Source organism: Vulpes lagopus, chromosome X (genome assembly GCF_018345385.1).
Source record: "Vulpes lagopus strain Blue_001 chromosome X, ASM1834538v1, whole genome shotgun sequence".
Lineage (NCBI taxonomy): Eukaryota > Metazoa > Chordata > Mammalia > Carnivora > Canidae > Vulpes > Vulpes lagopus.
Window position 1 is genome coordinate 77,266,204 of NC_054848.1, and position 17,325 is coordinate 77,283,528.

General features: G+C 40.3%; 1 pseudogene; it reads right to left on the minus strand.

Moving 5' to 3' along the window:
- Positions 1 to 13,208: 13,208 nt before the first annotated feature.
- Positions 13,209 to 14,903, minus strand: LOC121483182 (annotated as a pseudogene).
- Between the last annotated feature and the right edge of the window lie 2,422 nt (positions 14,904 to 17,325).

A 17,325-nucleotide genomic window follows, 5' to 3' on the forward strand; every position in this document is an offset into this window, starting at 1 on the left:
AATTTCATTTCCTAAGTCCTTATTGAGGGCAAATAAAAATATAATTGATATTTTGATGTTGCTTTTGTATACTGATTTACTAATCTCCCTTAATACTTGTAAATTTTTATCTGTAGCTTCTTTAGAACTTTCTGCATTCACAATCCTACCAATTGCAAATAATAATAGTTTTACTGCTTTTCCAATCCATATTCACTTTATTTATTTTTCTCGCCTTACTGCACTGGCCAGGTAGAACCTAGAGTACAAAAGTAGTGAGGAGGAACATCCTTGTCTTATTTCTGAACTCAAGAGGACTACTTTCAACAATTTAACATTAAGCATGACCCCGGCTACAGGTTTTTGGAATACCATTTACCAGATTAAAGATATTCCTTTCCATTGCTAATTTACTGAAAAATTTTAAAATCTTCAATGGATGTTGAATGGTACTGAATACCTTTTCTGTACCTATTAAGATTATCATATTTTTTATCTCTTAATATGTTTAATTACATTGTTTAGTTTTCTAATAATAAAACAACCAGTCATCCCTGGATTTGGTCCTGATTTTAATTGTTATATATTGCTGGATTCAATTTGCTAATATTTTGTTTAGGATTTTTGTATCTATGTCCATAAGAGATATTAGCCTGCAATTTTCTTTTTTTTAATGTCCTTGTTAGATGTTGGTATCAAGGATTTGCTGTCATAAAACTAGCTGAAAAGTACAACCTCTTCTTTCTCTATTCCTTTGGCTCTCCCCATTTACAAATGAAGAAACTGAGGTCCAAGATATTTAAATACATTGTTTTTCATATCTGTATTATATTCAGTCATTTGCTTATAATCATAGTTTGTTAAACCAGCATATGTATATTCATGTTTCTGATATTTCACTATTATAAGCCTGCTGAGAAGAACATGCTCAGTCACATACAGGTTGGGACATGTGACTAATTACTTAGTCACATGGACTTCTAGGATACATTCCTAGAAGTTGCTGAAAGAAGAACTATGTTCCACAGGAACCAGAAGCGAAGTTGGCCCATGATGTGACCTACTTGGTAGCACTGGCTCACATTTAGGACCCTTCTTCATGTCTTAATATTCTATTACTCTTTGACTCTAAACTACTAGACTTTATTTTTGTTTTTTAGATTTTATGCTTTTTAAGTCATCTCTACGCCCAACATGGGGCTCAAACTCACAACTCCAAGATCAAGAGGTGCATACTCCACCAACAGAACTACCCAGGCACCCCTAGACTTTAATATGTAATATTTAGAGATTAATTCAGCTCTAAGAAATCACCAAATTACATAAATTTTCAAATAATTTAGGGTTTTTTTCTTAACTTTTTAAATGGAACTTTCCAAAACACAAAAATATAGAGAATGGTTTAATAAACTCCCTTGTTCCCATCACCCAGCTTCAGGAATTATCAACACTTTTCATACCTTGTTTCATCTATAATCCTCCACACATTTTTAATAGGGTTCTTTCTTTCTTTCAAGATTATTTTTTACTTAAATTTTTTTACTTATTTAATTGACACACAGAGAGAGCTCAAGTAGGGGGAGAAGTAGGGGCAGAAGGAGAAGCAGGCTCCCCACTGAGCAAGGAACCAGACGTGGGGCTCCATCCCAGGACCCTGAGATCATGACCTGAGCCACAGGCAGACACTTGACCAACTGAGCCATCCAGGTGCCCCACTTTCTTTCACTTTTTTTTTTTTCCAAGTGAATCAGTCTTTAATCCACCTCTCCAGAAACTGGCTTTAGGTTTAATCAATCTTTCTTTCTTTCTTTCTTTCTTTCTTTCCTTCTTCTTCTTTCTTTATTTTTCTTTTTTATTGGAGTTTGATTTGCCAACATATAGTATAACACCCAGTGCTCATCCCATCAACTTAGTGCCCATCACCCAGTCACCCCATCCCCCCGCCTACCTCCCCTTCCACTACCCCCTGTTCAATTCCCAGAATTAGGAGTCTTTCATGGTTTGTCTCCCTCTTTGATTTTTCCACTTATTTTCTCTCCTTTCTCCTATAATCCCTTTCACTATTTTTTATATTCCCCGTATGGGTAAACCATAAAATGTTTGTCCTTCTCCGATTGACTTACTTCACTCAACATAATACCCTCTAGTTTCAACCACGTTGAAGCAAATGGTGGGTATTTGTCATTTCTAATGGCTGAGTTATATTCCATTGTGTGTGGATATATATATATATCCACATCTTCTTTATCGTTCATCTTTCTTTCAAGATTTTAAGTAATTTCTATACCCAATGTAGTGCTTGAACTCACATCCCTGAGATCAAGAGTTGCATGCTCCACCAACTGAGTCAGCCAGGCACCCCTTAATAGGGTACTTTAAATCAATTACTAGACATCATATCAAGTGGTATAATTCTTCTGTACTGTATTCATAATCATATCTCCTCTTTTTCATTCCAAATACTTTTTGTCAGGGTAAAATTATATAACGTGAAATTCACCATTTCAACCATTTTGTAGTGTATAATGCAGTGGCATTTAAGACATATTCAATTTGTTTTATTCATGCATTTCTTTTAATTCTGAGTCAATTATTCCAGAGGTTTATTTACTGGTCCTTTGGACAAATTCACATTTGGTTCAGCTGACTCTTCTATTGTTTCTTCTGTTTTCTACTTCACTGATATCTACTTTTATCTTTATTACATCCTCCCTTCTACTCTACCTAGAGTATTATATTAGACATTTCCGCATACATTTTCAGTCTTTCTTCATTTTAAATATATGCACTTTGGCTTTAAATTTGCTTTTGAGTACTGTTTGAGGTGCATTCCACAAACTTGGCTGGAAAGCAGATTTCTTGTTATCATCCAGTTTTACATGTTTATCCATTTCCAGCAAATGCAGGCACTTTTCTGGCTGAAGACTCATGGCAGAATTTAGTCTCAAGATGGACATAGACTTCTGTAAACTTCCAGATTCACAACTGAAACACTTACCTTCACCCTAGCTGAATACTATATCTTGAGATATCTTGAGGTACTTTATATAGAAAATGTTGGAGTTTGGAGCCTATGGACAAGAAAGAATTCTTAAGACATCTTCCATGCAAAAAGGTGGTTTTATTAAAGCACAAAGACTGGACCCATGGGCAGAAAGAGCTGCACTGGGGTCATGACAAGTGGCTGATTATATACTTTCAGGTTGGGAGGAGGTTAGGGACAGCACAAGTCTCTAAGGAATTTTGGAGGCAAGGTTTCTATCTTTGAGGGGGCTAGCTATTGTTAGGAAAAAGTCATTTTATTACTGTCCAGTAAAACCCTAGTCTTGAGATCCTTCAGATGTATATACCAAATACTTGGGGAATGATTGTCAACATGTTTCTGGGGGGGGGGGTAGAGATAAAGGAAGTTTCCTTTTCTTTTTTAAAAGATTTTATTTATTTATTTATTTATTTATGAGAGAGAGAGAGAGAGAGAGAGAGAGACAGGCAGAGGGAGAAGCAGGCTCCATGCCGGGAGCCCGACATGGGACTCGATCCCAGGACTCCAGGATCGCACCCTGGGCCAAAGGCAGGTGCTAAACCACTGAGCCACCCAGGGATCCCCAAAGGAAGTTTCCAAAAGGATTTTTATATGTTAAAGTAGACTTTTAGGATCATGGGGGATCGGGCTAAGATTGCTTTTTGCCCTTAGCAAAGCATTAACATTGAGACAGCTGAGTTACTAGAGGAAGGCCACTCTGATTTGTTGATGGGCTGTAAGCAATAAGGAAATTTACCTTTTTCTTTCGCCTTTGTTTCCCATATCAGTACCCAATTGAAAAAAAGCTGATCTCACTTTTTCTGGAATGAGACTACATCACTCCTTTCTTTGTTGGGCTATCCTAAATCCTCCTTTTATAAGGATAAAACTACTTTCAATAACATATTGATAAAAAATAAGATAATCACAAATTTGTTTCAAGCATCACGTGTTGCTACACTGTACCAGCTAAGGCATGTTCTTCAGTCCAGCTTTTGGGAGCTCTTCAAGCAGTGATATTATGATTCCAATCTGAACGAATACTGCACTTTGTATAAAAGTAGTCAGTTTGCCTGTGGAGAGGTAAAAGATTTATTATTTATTTATTTATTTATTTATTTATTTATTTATTTATTTACTTTAGGGGGCAGGCAGTTAAGGAGGAGCAGCAATATTCTTAAGCACACTCCATGCTGAGTATAGAGCCACACAGGGCTTAATCTCAAGACCCTGAACAAAGGATGTGAGCCAAAACCAAGTCAGAAGCTTAACCGACTGTGCAACTCAGGCACCTCAAGACTTGCAAAGTCTTTTTTTTTTTTTTTTGTTTTTGCTGCAAAGTCTTTAAAAGAGTACCTTGCTGCATTGTAAGTGTGGGCCATGGATGACCATCATAACTACACCAAACACCTCTCTAAACTCTAAACAGCCTTGTAGATGGGATTATGTAGGCCCTTCATTTCAGCCTCTTCACAAGGAATTTCATTAAACTCCGTAGCCTTAGACTACTTACCACCCATGTGAAGGAGACAATAAAAACCTCTAAGTGGGGCAGCCCGGGTGGCTCAGCGGTTTAGCGCCACCTTCAGCCCAGGGCCTGATCCTGGAGACCAGGGATGGGGTCCAACGTCGGGCTCCCTGCATGGAGCCTGCTTCTCCCTCTGCCTGTGTCTCTGCCTCTCTCTCTCTCTCTATGTCTCTCATGAATAAATAAATAAAATCTTTAAAAAGAAACCTCTAAGTGAGAGGTGCCTAGGTGGCTCAGTCAGTTGAACACTGAATTCTTGGTTTTGGCTCAGGTCATGGGATCAAGCCCCACATCAAGCCCTGTGTTGGACCCGGTGACAGGCCCTGCACTGGACCTGCACTCAGTGTACAGTCTGCTTGAGATTCTCTCTCTCCCTCTCCCACTGTGCCTCCCCACTGCTCATGCTCTCTCTTTCTAAAATCAGTCAATCAATCAATCAATCAATCTCTAAGTGAGATTCACCAAATTCCTTTCAGAACAGGAACTATCTTTGCATTAGGAACACAGTTGCAGGGATGCTTGCTTAGCTAAGAAAATGAGTGAGGCTAGACAGGAAGTTGGATGGAGTTGAGATGGCCTGGGTCTAGAGGAAGATAACTAAACTTCTCTGCAGAAGACTAACTGCTAAAGGAACTCTGGAGGATGGAACTGCTAAGCCAAGGAAGTGAGGAAGCCCAGGGGCCAGGTAGGAGGCTGAATGGAAGAGAAGTCTGAGTGAAACTGTCCTGAAATTTTTTGGTATAATTTGCTGATATGATATGTTAATTTTTTTATTGGTTGGCCTTTGAAAAAATAATTTATTTTAACATTGTTTAGCATAGCATATGCTCAATTAAAATGAAACAGCTTTCATACACAGAAGGGGATAAAGTGAAAGTGAAAGTTTCCCCAACTTCCTGCAGTGATCTCTGTTCTTCCAGATCTGCTTTTACACAAACACAAACATATATGCTCCTGTTCTTTTCTTTTAATAAAAATCATTAAATTAATATTGATTCTGACATTCTCTTTCATGTTATATGCTGTGTTAAGATCAACTTCCTTCACTGTCCTGAACCCTCAGCAAGATCCTGCTACCTATTTTGTGCTAGGTCTTTGGACTAGCTCCTTAATTTCTTTTTTTTAAAGATTTTATTTATTTATTCATGAGAGACACACACAGAGAGAGAGAGAGAGGCAGAGACATAGGTAGAGGGAGAAGCAGGCTCCTTGCAGGGAGCCTGATGTGGGACTCGATCCCAGGACCCCAGGATCGCACCCTGAGCCAAATGCAGACACTATCACTGAGCCACCCAGGCATCCCTAGCTCCTTAATTTCTATTGACAGTTTCTCTCAGAGAAAGGAAGAAATTACAGTTTTACTGTACTATATTTATTTAATAACATGAATATAACTATTGTTTATGGTGCTTCTACCCTGTGTCAGGCAACCTCCTTGTTGCTTTACTTAAATTCTTACATCATTTGCTCAGAACAACACCTTAGTGGAGTGCCTTGGTGACTTAGTGAGTTAAGTGTCTGCTTTTGGCTCAGGTCATGATCCACATGTCCTGGAATCAAGCCTCCAGTTTGCCCTCTGCTCAGCAGGGATCCTGCATCTCCCTCTGCCTGCTGCTCCCCCTGTTTGTGCTCTCTCTCCCTGTCAAATAAATAAATAAAATATTTTTAAAAAAGGAACAATCCCTTGGAAGTCAGTTTTACTATTATCACATGTAGGTTTACAGATGAGACTTAAGAGGCCCAAAAGCTAAACAGGAAAACATTAAGGAGGGACGTAAACATGTCAGAGGCAGGACTCAGACCTGTAGTGTCCCTTTATTTTTTTTAAGATTTTATTTATTTATTTGAGAGGAGTAGGGGAGAGTACAGAGGCAGAGGGAGAGGGAGAAGCAGACTCCTTGCCAGGCAGAGAGCCAATATGGGACTCGATCCCAGGACTCTGAGATCAAGAGCTGAACTGAGGGCAGATGCTTTACCAACTGAGCCACCCAGCTGCCCCTGTGGTGCCTCTTTAAATCTTCACAATAAAAAATAAATAAATAAATAAATCTTCACAATAATCTTATGAGGGTGTTCTCACCACAAATGAGGCAACTGACACTATAGTCAGCAGAGCACAGTGAAGCCACTGAAAATCTACCAGTTCTCTCATTTCATAGGTATATCCCTTCCTGTAAAACACTTATGAAAGCAAGCAAGCAAATATCTAATTGAATGGAGAGATATGCAATGTTCATTCATTGGAATGCTCATAGTAAAGATGTCAATTCCCTCCAAAGTAATCTATAGGTTTAACACAATTACTATTAAAATATCAGCAAGATTTTTTCATAGATGTAGACAAGCCTATTCTAAAATTTATGAGGAAAATAAAAGTAACTATGATAACTAAAACAATTTTGGGAAAGAAGAACAAACGGGGGAGAATCACTCTATTCAATGATAAGACTTATATAGCTGCAGTAGATTGAGACAATGTGATATTACAGGAATGACAGAAATAGATCAGAGAAAACAGAGGACCCAGAAAAAGACCAATACAAATATGTCCAACTGATTTTTTTAAGTTTATTTTTTAGTAATCACTACATCCAACATGGGGCTCGAACTCATGACCTTGAGACCAAGAGTCACATGCTCTTCTGACTGAACCATCCAGGAGCCCCTCCACTAATTTTTGACAAAGGTGTAAAAAAATATTCACTAAGAATCAAGAAAGATTCTTGTAAAAAGAATTCTGTAAAAAAAAATTCAAAAGAATAGTTTTTTCAAAAAATGGTGCTTGAACAACTGAACACCCATCAACAACAACAAAATGAACTCCAACTTGAACCTCATACCAGATAGAAAAAAAAATTTTTTTAAGATTTTATTTATTTATTCATGGAAGACCTAGAGAGAGAGAGGCACAGACAAAGGCAGAGCGAGAAGCAGGCTCCATGCAGGGAGCCGGACGTAGAACTCGATCCCGGGTCTCCAGGATCACGCCCTGGGCTGAAGGTGGCGCCAAACCGCTGAGCCACCCGGGCTGCCCCAGATAGAAAAATTAACTGAAAAATACCCACCATTTGCTTCAACGTGGATGGAACTGGAGGGTATTATGCTGAGTGAAGTAAGTCAATCAGAGAAGGACAAACAGTGTATGTTCTCATTCATTTGGGGGATATAAACAAAAGTGAAAGGGAATATAAGGGAAGGGAGAAGAAATGTGTGGGGAATATCAGGAAGGGAGATAGAACATAAAGACTCCTAACTCTGGGAAATGAACTAGGGGTGTTGGAAGGGGAGGAGGGCGGGGGGTTGGGGGGAATGGGTGACAGGCACTGAGGGGGACACTTGACAGGATGAGCACTGGGTGTTATTCTGTATGTTGGTAAATTGAACACCAATAAAAAATAAATTTATTTAAAAAAAAGAAAATGAATCATGGACTTCAGTGTAAAATGTAAAACTCGAAACTTTTAGCAGAAAAAATAAGAGAAAATCTTTGGGACTTAGTTCTTGCCAAAACGTTTTTAGACAAGACAACAAAACACATGACATCCATAAAGGAAAAGGCATTATAAACTGGATTTCACCAAAATTAAAAACTCTTGCTTGTGCTGTAACAGATGCTGTTAAGAGGATGAAAACACAAGCTACAGACTGGGAGAAAATAATTGCAAACCACATATCTGACAAATAATTGGTATTCAGAATATATAAAGAACTCTCAGAACTGAAGTGTAAAACAACCAGATGATTCAATTTGAAAATAAGCAAAAGACATTAACAGAATGCACCAAAGAGAGCATACAGATGCAAAACAGACAAGAAAAGATGTTCAACATCATTACTCATTAGGGAAATGTAAATTAAAACCATAATAAGCTACCATTATACACCCAATAGAACAACTAAAATATAAAATGGTAATATCAAATGTTAGCAAGGATCTAGAAAATGGAAACTTTCATACAATTAAGTTGGAAATGTAAAATGGTAAGGCTCTTGAAATCATTCTGGCAGTTTCTTGCAAAACTAAACATTTACTTACCATGTAACCCCACAAGTGCATTCTTGGGCATTTATCCAAGAGAAATGCAAATATATTCACACAAAAACCCATATGCAGATATTCATAGCAGCCTTATTCATAACAGCAAAATCAGGAAACAACCCAAATGTCCTTCTGCTAGTGACTGGATAAACAAATCTGGTACATCTATGCAATGGAATACTACTCAACAATAAAAAGGAACAAGCTATTGATACACACAGCATCCTCAGATGGACCTCAAGAGCATTTCAATTAGTGAAAAAAGTCAATTCCCAAAGGCTATGTATTATTGGATTCCATTTACATAACATTCTTGAAATGCCCAAGAGATTGAGAATAGATTGTCAGAGCATAAGGATGGAGCAGAGGGTGTGAATATAAAGGGGGTATCAAAAGGGAGCACTTCTAATAGAACAGTTTTATATCTTGACTGTGGTGGTTACACCAATGTATACACAGGATAAAACTGTATAGAACTGTATACACACAGAAATAAATGCATATAAAAATGATGAAAACTGAATAAAGCCTATGGTCCAGTGAACAATATTGTGGGACCCAGGAAATTTAACAAAAATCCCCTACCCCTGGTCAAGCAGAGCAGGACTGATTCCATTTTGTGCTACACCCGCCACCTCCTGTCTGACCCCCACATAACCTGCTTATTGCTTAAGGGCTGCCCCACCCTAGTCAAGCCGCTGGGCACACCCTAATCAGAAATCGGCCCAAAGCAATGTAACCCTGCTTTGTGCCTGCCAAAACTGCGCGCCGATTCTGACCAAAGTAATAGGCCAGCTCAAATGGATACTGTAGGGTAAGGTGTAATTCAATCAGCCACCTGCGTGTGGACCGACATGACTGTGCAACTTTCTGCATATCCCATGGGCCACTCGCCCCTATAAAGCTGCTACGCCTCTTAGTCTCCGGGTCCAAGTCCCTACTCCACTGTGTCGGGTGCACTTGGACCCAAGCTCCAGCTTGTAAATAAACCCTCGTGTGTTTGCATTGGTGTCGGCTCCTTCGTGGTTTCTCGGATTCGCAATCTTGGGCACAACAATATTATACCAATATCAATTCCCTGGATTTGATATTGTACTATAATTATATAAGATATCACCATTGGGAGAAGCTTGGTGGCAGGTACTTGGGCCTCTATGTACCACTTTTGCAATTTCCTGTGAATCTATAATTTTTTAAAAACAAAATGTTAAAAACAAAAAGCTACTATGGGTTTACAGTTTCAAAAAGTAGCGTCGGTAAATTTAATCACTAGAATCATTCTGTGTAAGTTGCTTTCCGTGCATAGCTGGAGTAGTTTATTTTTTTATTTTTATTTTTTAAAGATTTTATTTATTTATTCATGAGAGAGAGAGAGGCAGAGAGAGAAGCAGGCTCCATGCAGGGAGCCCGACGTGGGACTTGATCCCTGGTCTCCAGGATCACTCCCTGGGCTGAAGGTGGCGCTAAACCGCTGTGCCACCCGGGGTTGCCCTAGCTGGAGTAGTTTAAGAATTCTCCTTCTTTTGGCAAGTTTTGCAAACATGTGCTCATGTTTACTAGTGCTTCTTTTTAAAATTCTGACAGTTAGGAGAGCCTGGGTGGCTCAGTCACTTAAGCATCTGGCTTCCGCTTAGGTCATAATCTAGGAGTCTTGGGCTCTCTGCTCAACAGGGAGTCGGCTTCTCCCTCTCCCTTTTGTACTCTCTCTCATTCTCTCAAATAAATAAATAAATCTTTAAAATAAAATGAAATTCTGACAGTTATTTTTTTTTTAGTTTTTTTTTCTGACAGTTATTTTTATGATACATTTTAAAATAAAATTATAAAAAAAATAAAATAAAATAAAATAAAATAAAATTATATGCACATGGTAAAAAGATACTATGAATATTTTTTAGACCCTAAAGAACTTTTGCTTATATAGTTTACAGATCTATCAATATTTACTATTTTGGAAATCAAAACTGAAAATAGCTAAAAACATTTATTAATTCATAAAAAATAATAGTGACTACTTAACATATTTTATTAAAATAACTGTTTTCCAAAATAAAAAATAATTTTGAAATGTTTTATATATTTGAAAATCTCTTTAATGTCTGCCTTATACAAGACAGTTTGCTTCTGCATTGTGATATGATTGTTTTGATCGAAGTATACAAAAAAAACCCCAACCTTTTGGAGATATGTACCTGGAAAAAGGAGGATTTCCTAGACCTTTGAAAGGATCTTAGGTGTCAGCTGTCCTCAGAGTCCTTAGACCACACTTGAGAACCACAGTGCTGGAGATACATACTGAAATATTTACAAAGGAAATATTAGAATGTCTGCAACTTGAATTAAAATACTCTGAAACATATATATAGTACACACATATGTCAATTCTCATAACCAGTATATTCAATATTGTCCCTGAGTTAGGGACAGATAGGACTATGCAGGGAAAGATAAGGAAAAGGCCCAGAGTCAGGCTCCCACAAATCTCGGGGCTCCCATAATTCCCAAGGACACTGAGATGCAACAAAAACAGAGATAAGGAAGTAAATCTGCCCCCCTGGCTCCAAAATGTGAGGTGGTATCTTCCTTTGATGGCTATTAAGTAATCACTGAGAGACTCAACAGTCATATGTCATTCACTCAAGACAGCATAAGAAATCTCAAGGCGAAAAAAATGAGTGGGAAAAATTAAGGTTGACAAAACATGAGAGACTCCTAAATCTGGGAAACAAACAAGGGGTAGTGGAAGGGGAGATGGGCGGGAGGATAGGGTGACTGGGTGACAGGCACTGAGGGGGGCACTTAATGGGATGAGCACTGGGTGTTATATGTTGGCAAATCGAACTCTAATAAAAAAATAATAAAAGAAATCTCAAGGCTATCAACTCCCTAGTCAGGTTTTCTATAAAGGGCCAGCCAAAAAAGCCCTCAGTGGCAACCCTGTCGGGACCTCTCTCACTTCTGGGAGCTTTTTCTGTATCTTTGTCTAATAACTTCTGTCGCTTTACTCACTCTGTTTTGTCTGTCAGATTCATTCTTCAACTCTGTGAGACAAGAACCACTCCTGCTTTATTACCACAAGCAGTAAACTAGCCAATACTGAGTCATTGTTCCTAGTGAAAATGCTGAATGAGGTTACTGCAAGCCCCTGATCACATTCCTATCAACCAACCAATATATAAACTTGTTTCACTTGTGTTTCTCTTTTAAGACAACTTATTTTTCTTAAGTTAATGACTTATACATAGCATTTATTTTTAATAAAATACTAGCTGAGAAGGTTTTAACATTTTTCTGATCCTGGGTAACATGACCTTAAATTTCTCTGGCTCTCAGCCTTACTTACAACATTGCCTACTATGTTTTTTAAAATTCCATTGTTTCCTCATGAATCCACAAATATAGCTGCTTTTCCATAGCTTCATCACACACAATAAATATTACTTTAACACTTTCTGAAGTGGCATCACATATAGATTAACAAATTTCTTTTTTTTTAGATTTATTTATTTATTCATGAGAGATACAGAGAGAGGCAGAGACACAGGCAGAGGGAGAAGCAAGCTCCCCTCAGGGAGCCCGATGTGGGGCTTGATCCCAGATCACAGGGTCATGCTCCAAGCTGAAGGTAGATGCTCAATCGCTGAGCCACCCAGGCATCCCCCAAATTTCTTTCTTGTTCTAGGTGTACTGCATTGTTAATACAATAAACTGAACTCACAGCCAATAGCACTATAGCTCATGCATGAATGAAGCTTATCTCATACATGCATTTTCTCTTTATGGTATATCACAGTCTTCTTGCTGTATCAGCTACTGACCCCCTGTTCACTCCCTTACATTCATTGAAGTATATGGCATCCCAATTAATTTCTACTTCTCCACCCCCAAGTTTTTCCATTATCTTAAGTGATTCCAAGTCTCAATTTTTACGCATCTAACAGCCTGGCCTCTTATTCCCTGATCCTCTTATCTCCAATGACCCATCTTCCATAGTCATACCTTGAACTTTATGATCACCTAGAATTTTCTTTACCCTTGAGACAATGAACTTTAGTCTACTACTATCTCTCTAGCTCATTCCCTCTTTTATTCCCACTATCCCAACGCTTCAACCTTATTAAGACCTCCTTGATTCCTCTACTTTTCTCCTAGCACAGCTTCCCATTTCCTTGTTTATTTAGCTTATGTCTTACAGTCAATTGCTTCAACCTCTCTGACCAATATTCTCATCAAATCTTGCCCACAAGACCTCAGCTCTGAATTTACCCAAGAACTATCTTCTCTATCTTTTTTTTAAGGTTTTATTTATTTACTCATGAGAGACACAGAGAGAAAGAGAGGCAGAGACACAGGCAGAGGGAGAAGCAGGCTCCATGCAGGAGGCCCGATGTGGGACTCGATCCCTGGACTCCAGGATCACGGCCTGAGCCAAAGGCAGACACTCAACTGCTGAGCCACCCAGGCATCCCCTGTCTTCTCTATCTTATGTTTTGGCTTCTAAGCACTGATAAAGTATTATAGGTATGACAATTAGTGTCATCCATTTTTGTGGTTTTCTTTTTTTTTTTTCTTTTTTTGAAGTCACGACAAATTTACTCTGCGAAACATGCTGAATTACCACCACAGACAACCCGGGAAAAAGAGGCGGTGCAGGCTTGTTGTCTCCTTTGTGTGGGGTTCCCTTGCCAAAGAGGAGGCTAATCATGCAATAGCTTAAGTTTCTCTTACCATGATAAACACCCAGGGTTACTAGAACTGGAGAGTGTGTGTTCACTGTTTTACAAGGACAGCTGAGCGGTGCTACTAAGACAATAGAAAGTTCTTCATTTTAATCTGGCTATCTGCCCACACTTCTAACCAAGAAAGAATTCAGCTATAAGAGCCAATTAAATTACTATAAAACATTCCTTCATCTGTAAAACATTTTTTTTCCGGCAAACTAAAATTTAAAATAAAATGTCTTCATTTTTGATAAGCAGCTCCACCACCAATCTCTGGTATCGTATATCGTTCACTGCGGCCATTGCGTCCAGCCCTGGAGATCTCATAAGGCTCAGGCAGAACATGATGCCAAGGTTCTCTGCATTCATAAGATTCTCCTTTTCGTGGAGGGTCACTCTCTTCAGGTGTGCCATGAGGTACCGCAGCGTTTCGCAGTGAGCCGGCGGGGGTGGGGGGCAGCAGCTTCAGTGCCTCGTGAAGGGTTTCCACCTGCTCGTCAGGATCCAGAATTTTGGCGGACTCTATAAACTTGGGGTAGGCGTCATACATGATGAGTGGAATTGGTAGATCCCTGAAGTACAGTTTCAGCGTGCCGGTGATAATGTTACTATCTTCATATATGTTCAGGGAAATATATGCTTTCTCACCATCTCTGTGAAAAGCCATTTTGACATCTTCAATTAAGTCACTAAATCCTGATACTCGATACAGTCCTTCAGAATTAAGACTTCTAGGTTCAATTTCCCTGATGCACATGTCCACCACCATTGGTCACTTAGTGATATGGACTTTCACGAGTGTTGTAAGGTCACAACTGTATACCTTCTTGACATGTTTCAAGTCTGGTTTACAGTCATTTGGGACCATCTTGGAACACTGCTTATGAACATTCAAACCACAATCTGCACATTTCACTCCCTGAGCAATGAGACCCACATGAAGTTAGCACAGTATTCACAACAGTGTGGCCCTCGGATTGTATGGACCTTGAAATTGTGAACCTTTTCATATTTTGGAATTTGCTCGTTTTCTTTCAGAGTTGCTCTTCTAACAAGTGATGTCAACCTTTTCTCTGACACCCCATCCTGGCTTGTAGAATATCTCTCATCATGTGTCTCTTTCAGGACTGGCATATGTTTTTGGTATGCTGGCTCTCTGTTTAAGGTTGTGTATCCTATGTGCTCATAAATTGGGTTTATTGTCATCTTGGCAATGTATTCTGCTGCCTTGGTTTCAATATAGAGGGTAATCAATCCATCAGTCACCAGATGATGGCTGGACTCAAAGCGCTTCTCCCCAACGAAGTGCTTTCCATCGTAGTACAGCCTGAAGTTTCTGGTTTGACTTCCAAATCTTAAAGCCAAAGTGTAGGTTCCCGGCTGACGCTGGCTCTCAGGAATAAGGTAACTCCCCTCAGCCACACTCAAGAGCTGGTCTGCTTCTTCTCGGGAGATCAGGCCGTGAAATTATCTTCCATAGTACTTTGGTCTGTTTTCCACCTCATTAATACAAGTGATTCTTCGAGGATGAGGGGCTTCCTGTTGCAACTGATACAAGTAAGATTTCCAAACAGGAGGTCTATATTCATCTGTATCGAACAGGGTCAGGGCCATTGTAACGGCGCTCACAGGCTGCTTGCAGCCGCCTCCACCGGCGCATGCGCTCCTCCCCGGCTGCCCGGAGATCAGCGCAGCGGCCGGGAGCGCTCGCACCTCGGAGGGCGCCGGGAACCGGAGGGGCGTGGTGGGGCACGGGCGCGCGGGGAGGCTGCAGACGGGGGCCGCTGCAAGAAAAAGTTGTTTATGCGTTATTGTCGGGCGCACCCGCACCGGGGCAGATCCGCTACCCCGAAGCGAGCCGGCACTTCTCGCTGCCATCTGTGCGCCACGCGGAGTGCGCGCGGGCGGCAGTACCTGCAAGGCGCCGGGCTTGGCTGCGGTGGCGGCGGCGGCAGGGAGGAGAGGAGCAGCCTCGCGGGGCCCCCGGCGGAGCGCGCTCACTCGGCATCCCGCGGCCTCGCCGGCGCCATCTTGCGACAGCGTCTCCCCCACCCCACTTCCCCCACCGGATCTCTCTGTGGTTTTCAACCTAATAATACTGCCTGGAAATCCTCTCTCACAAAGCGTTAGGCAGTTCCTGCCCTCATTTCTCACAGCAGCTCTTCAAATTGTCACTATCCTTTAGCCAAATACTAATCCCTGCTCTCAATATTCTCAGTAGACAGAATCGGCTCTAAGTTAACGGAGGAAATATAAAACTAAGGGTATGAATTCAAGTCACTTCCTGGTCTAGGTTAAGTGAATAAACCAGGTAAAGTGCCTCAGTCAACCAATTCTTGAAAGATCCACTGCTGTCCAATGAACTGTCCCATATTCTCTCAGGTTCAGTACTTAGGAAATGGTCTTGGTCTCGCATTTTTAAAGACAAAGAGGATGACAGACACCTATTTTATTTTATTTTACTTTTTAATTTATCTTTTTAAATAAATTAATTTTTATTGGTGTTCAATTGCCAACATACAGAATAACACCCAGTGCTCATCCCATCAAGTGTCCCCCCAGTGCCCGTCACCCATTCCTCCCCACCCCCCACCCTCCTCCCCTTCCACCACTCCTAGTTCGTTTCCCAGAGTTAGGAGTCTTTATGTTCTGTCTCCCTTCCCGATATTTCCCACACATTTCTTCTCCCTTCCTTTATATTCCCTTTCACTATTATTTATATTCCCCAAATGAATGAGAACATACACTGTTTGTCCTTCTCCGATTGACTTACTGCACTCAGCATAATACCCTCCAGTTCCATCCACGTTGAAGCAAACGGTGGGTATTTGTCGTTTCTAAAATTTTTTTATTATTATTATTTATGATAGTCACACATAGAGAGAGAGAGAGAGGCAGAGACACAGACAGAGGGAGAAGCAGGCTCCATGCACCGGGAGCCCGACGTGGGATTCGATCCCGGGTCTCCAGGATCACGCCCTGGGCCAAAGGCAGGCGCTAAACCACTGCGCCACCCAGGGATCCCTTGTCGTTTCCAATTGCTGAGTAATATTCCATTGTATACATAAACCACATCTTCTTTATCCATTCATCTTTCGATGGACACCGAGGCTCCTTCCACAGTTTGGCTATTGTGGACATTGCTGCTAGAAACATTGGGGTGCAGGTGTCCCGTCGTTTCATTGCATCTGAATCTTTGGGGTAAATCCCCAACAGTGCAATTGCTGGGTCGTAGGGCAGGTCTATTTTTAACTCTTTGAGGAACCTCCACACAGTTTTCCAGAGTGGCTGCACCAGTTCACATTCCCACCAACAGTGTAAGAGGGTTCCCTTTTCTCCGCATCCTTTCCAACATTTGTTGTTGCCTGCCTTGTTAATTTTCCCCATTCTCACTGGTGTGAGGTGGTATCTCATTGTGGTTTTGATTTGTATTTCCCTGATGGCAAGGGATGCAGAGCATTTTCTCATGTGCATGTTGGCCATGTCCATGTCTTCCTCTGTGAGATTTCTGTTCATGTCTTTTGCCCATTTCATGATTGAATTGTTTGTTTCTTTGGTGTTGAGTTTAATAAGTTCTTTATAAATTTTGGAAACTAGCCCTTTATCTGATACGTCATTTGCAAATATCTTCTCCCATTCTGTAGGTTGTCTTTAGTTTTGTTGACTGTATCCTTTGCTGTGCAAAAGCTTCTTATCTTGATGAGGTCCCAATAGTTCATTTTTGCTTTTGTTTCTTTTGCCTTTGTGGATGTATCTTGCAAGAAGTTACTGTGGCCAAGTTCAAAGAGGGTGTTGCCTGTGTTCTCCTCTAGGATTTTGATGGAATCTTGTCTCACATTTAGACCTCTCATCCATTTTGAGTTTATCTTTGTGTATGGTGTAAGAGAGTGGTCCAGTTTCATTCTTCTGCATGTGGATATCCAATTTTCCCAGCACCATTTATTGAAGAGACTGTCTTTCTTCCAATGGATAGTCTTTCCTCCTTTATCGAATATTAGTTGACCATAAAGTTGAGGGTCCACTTCTGGGTTCTCTA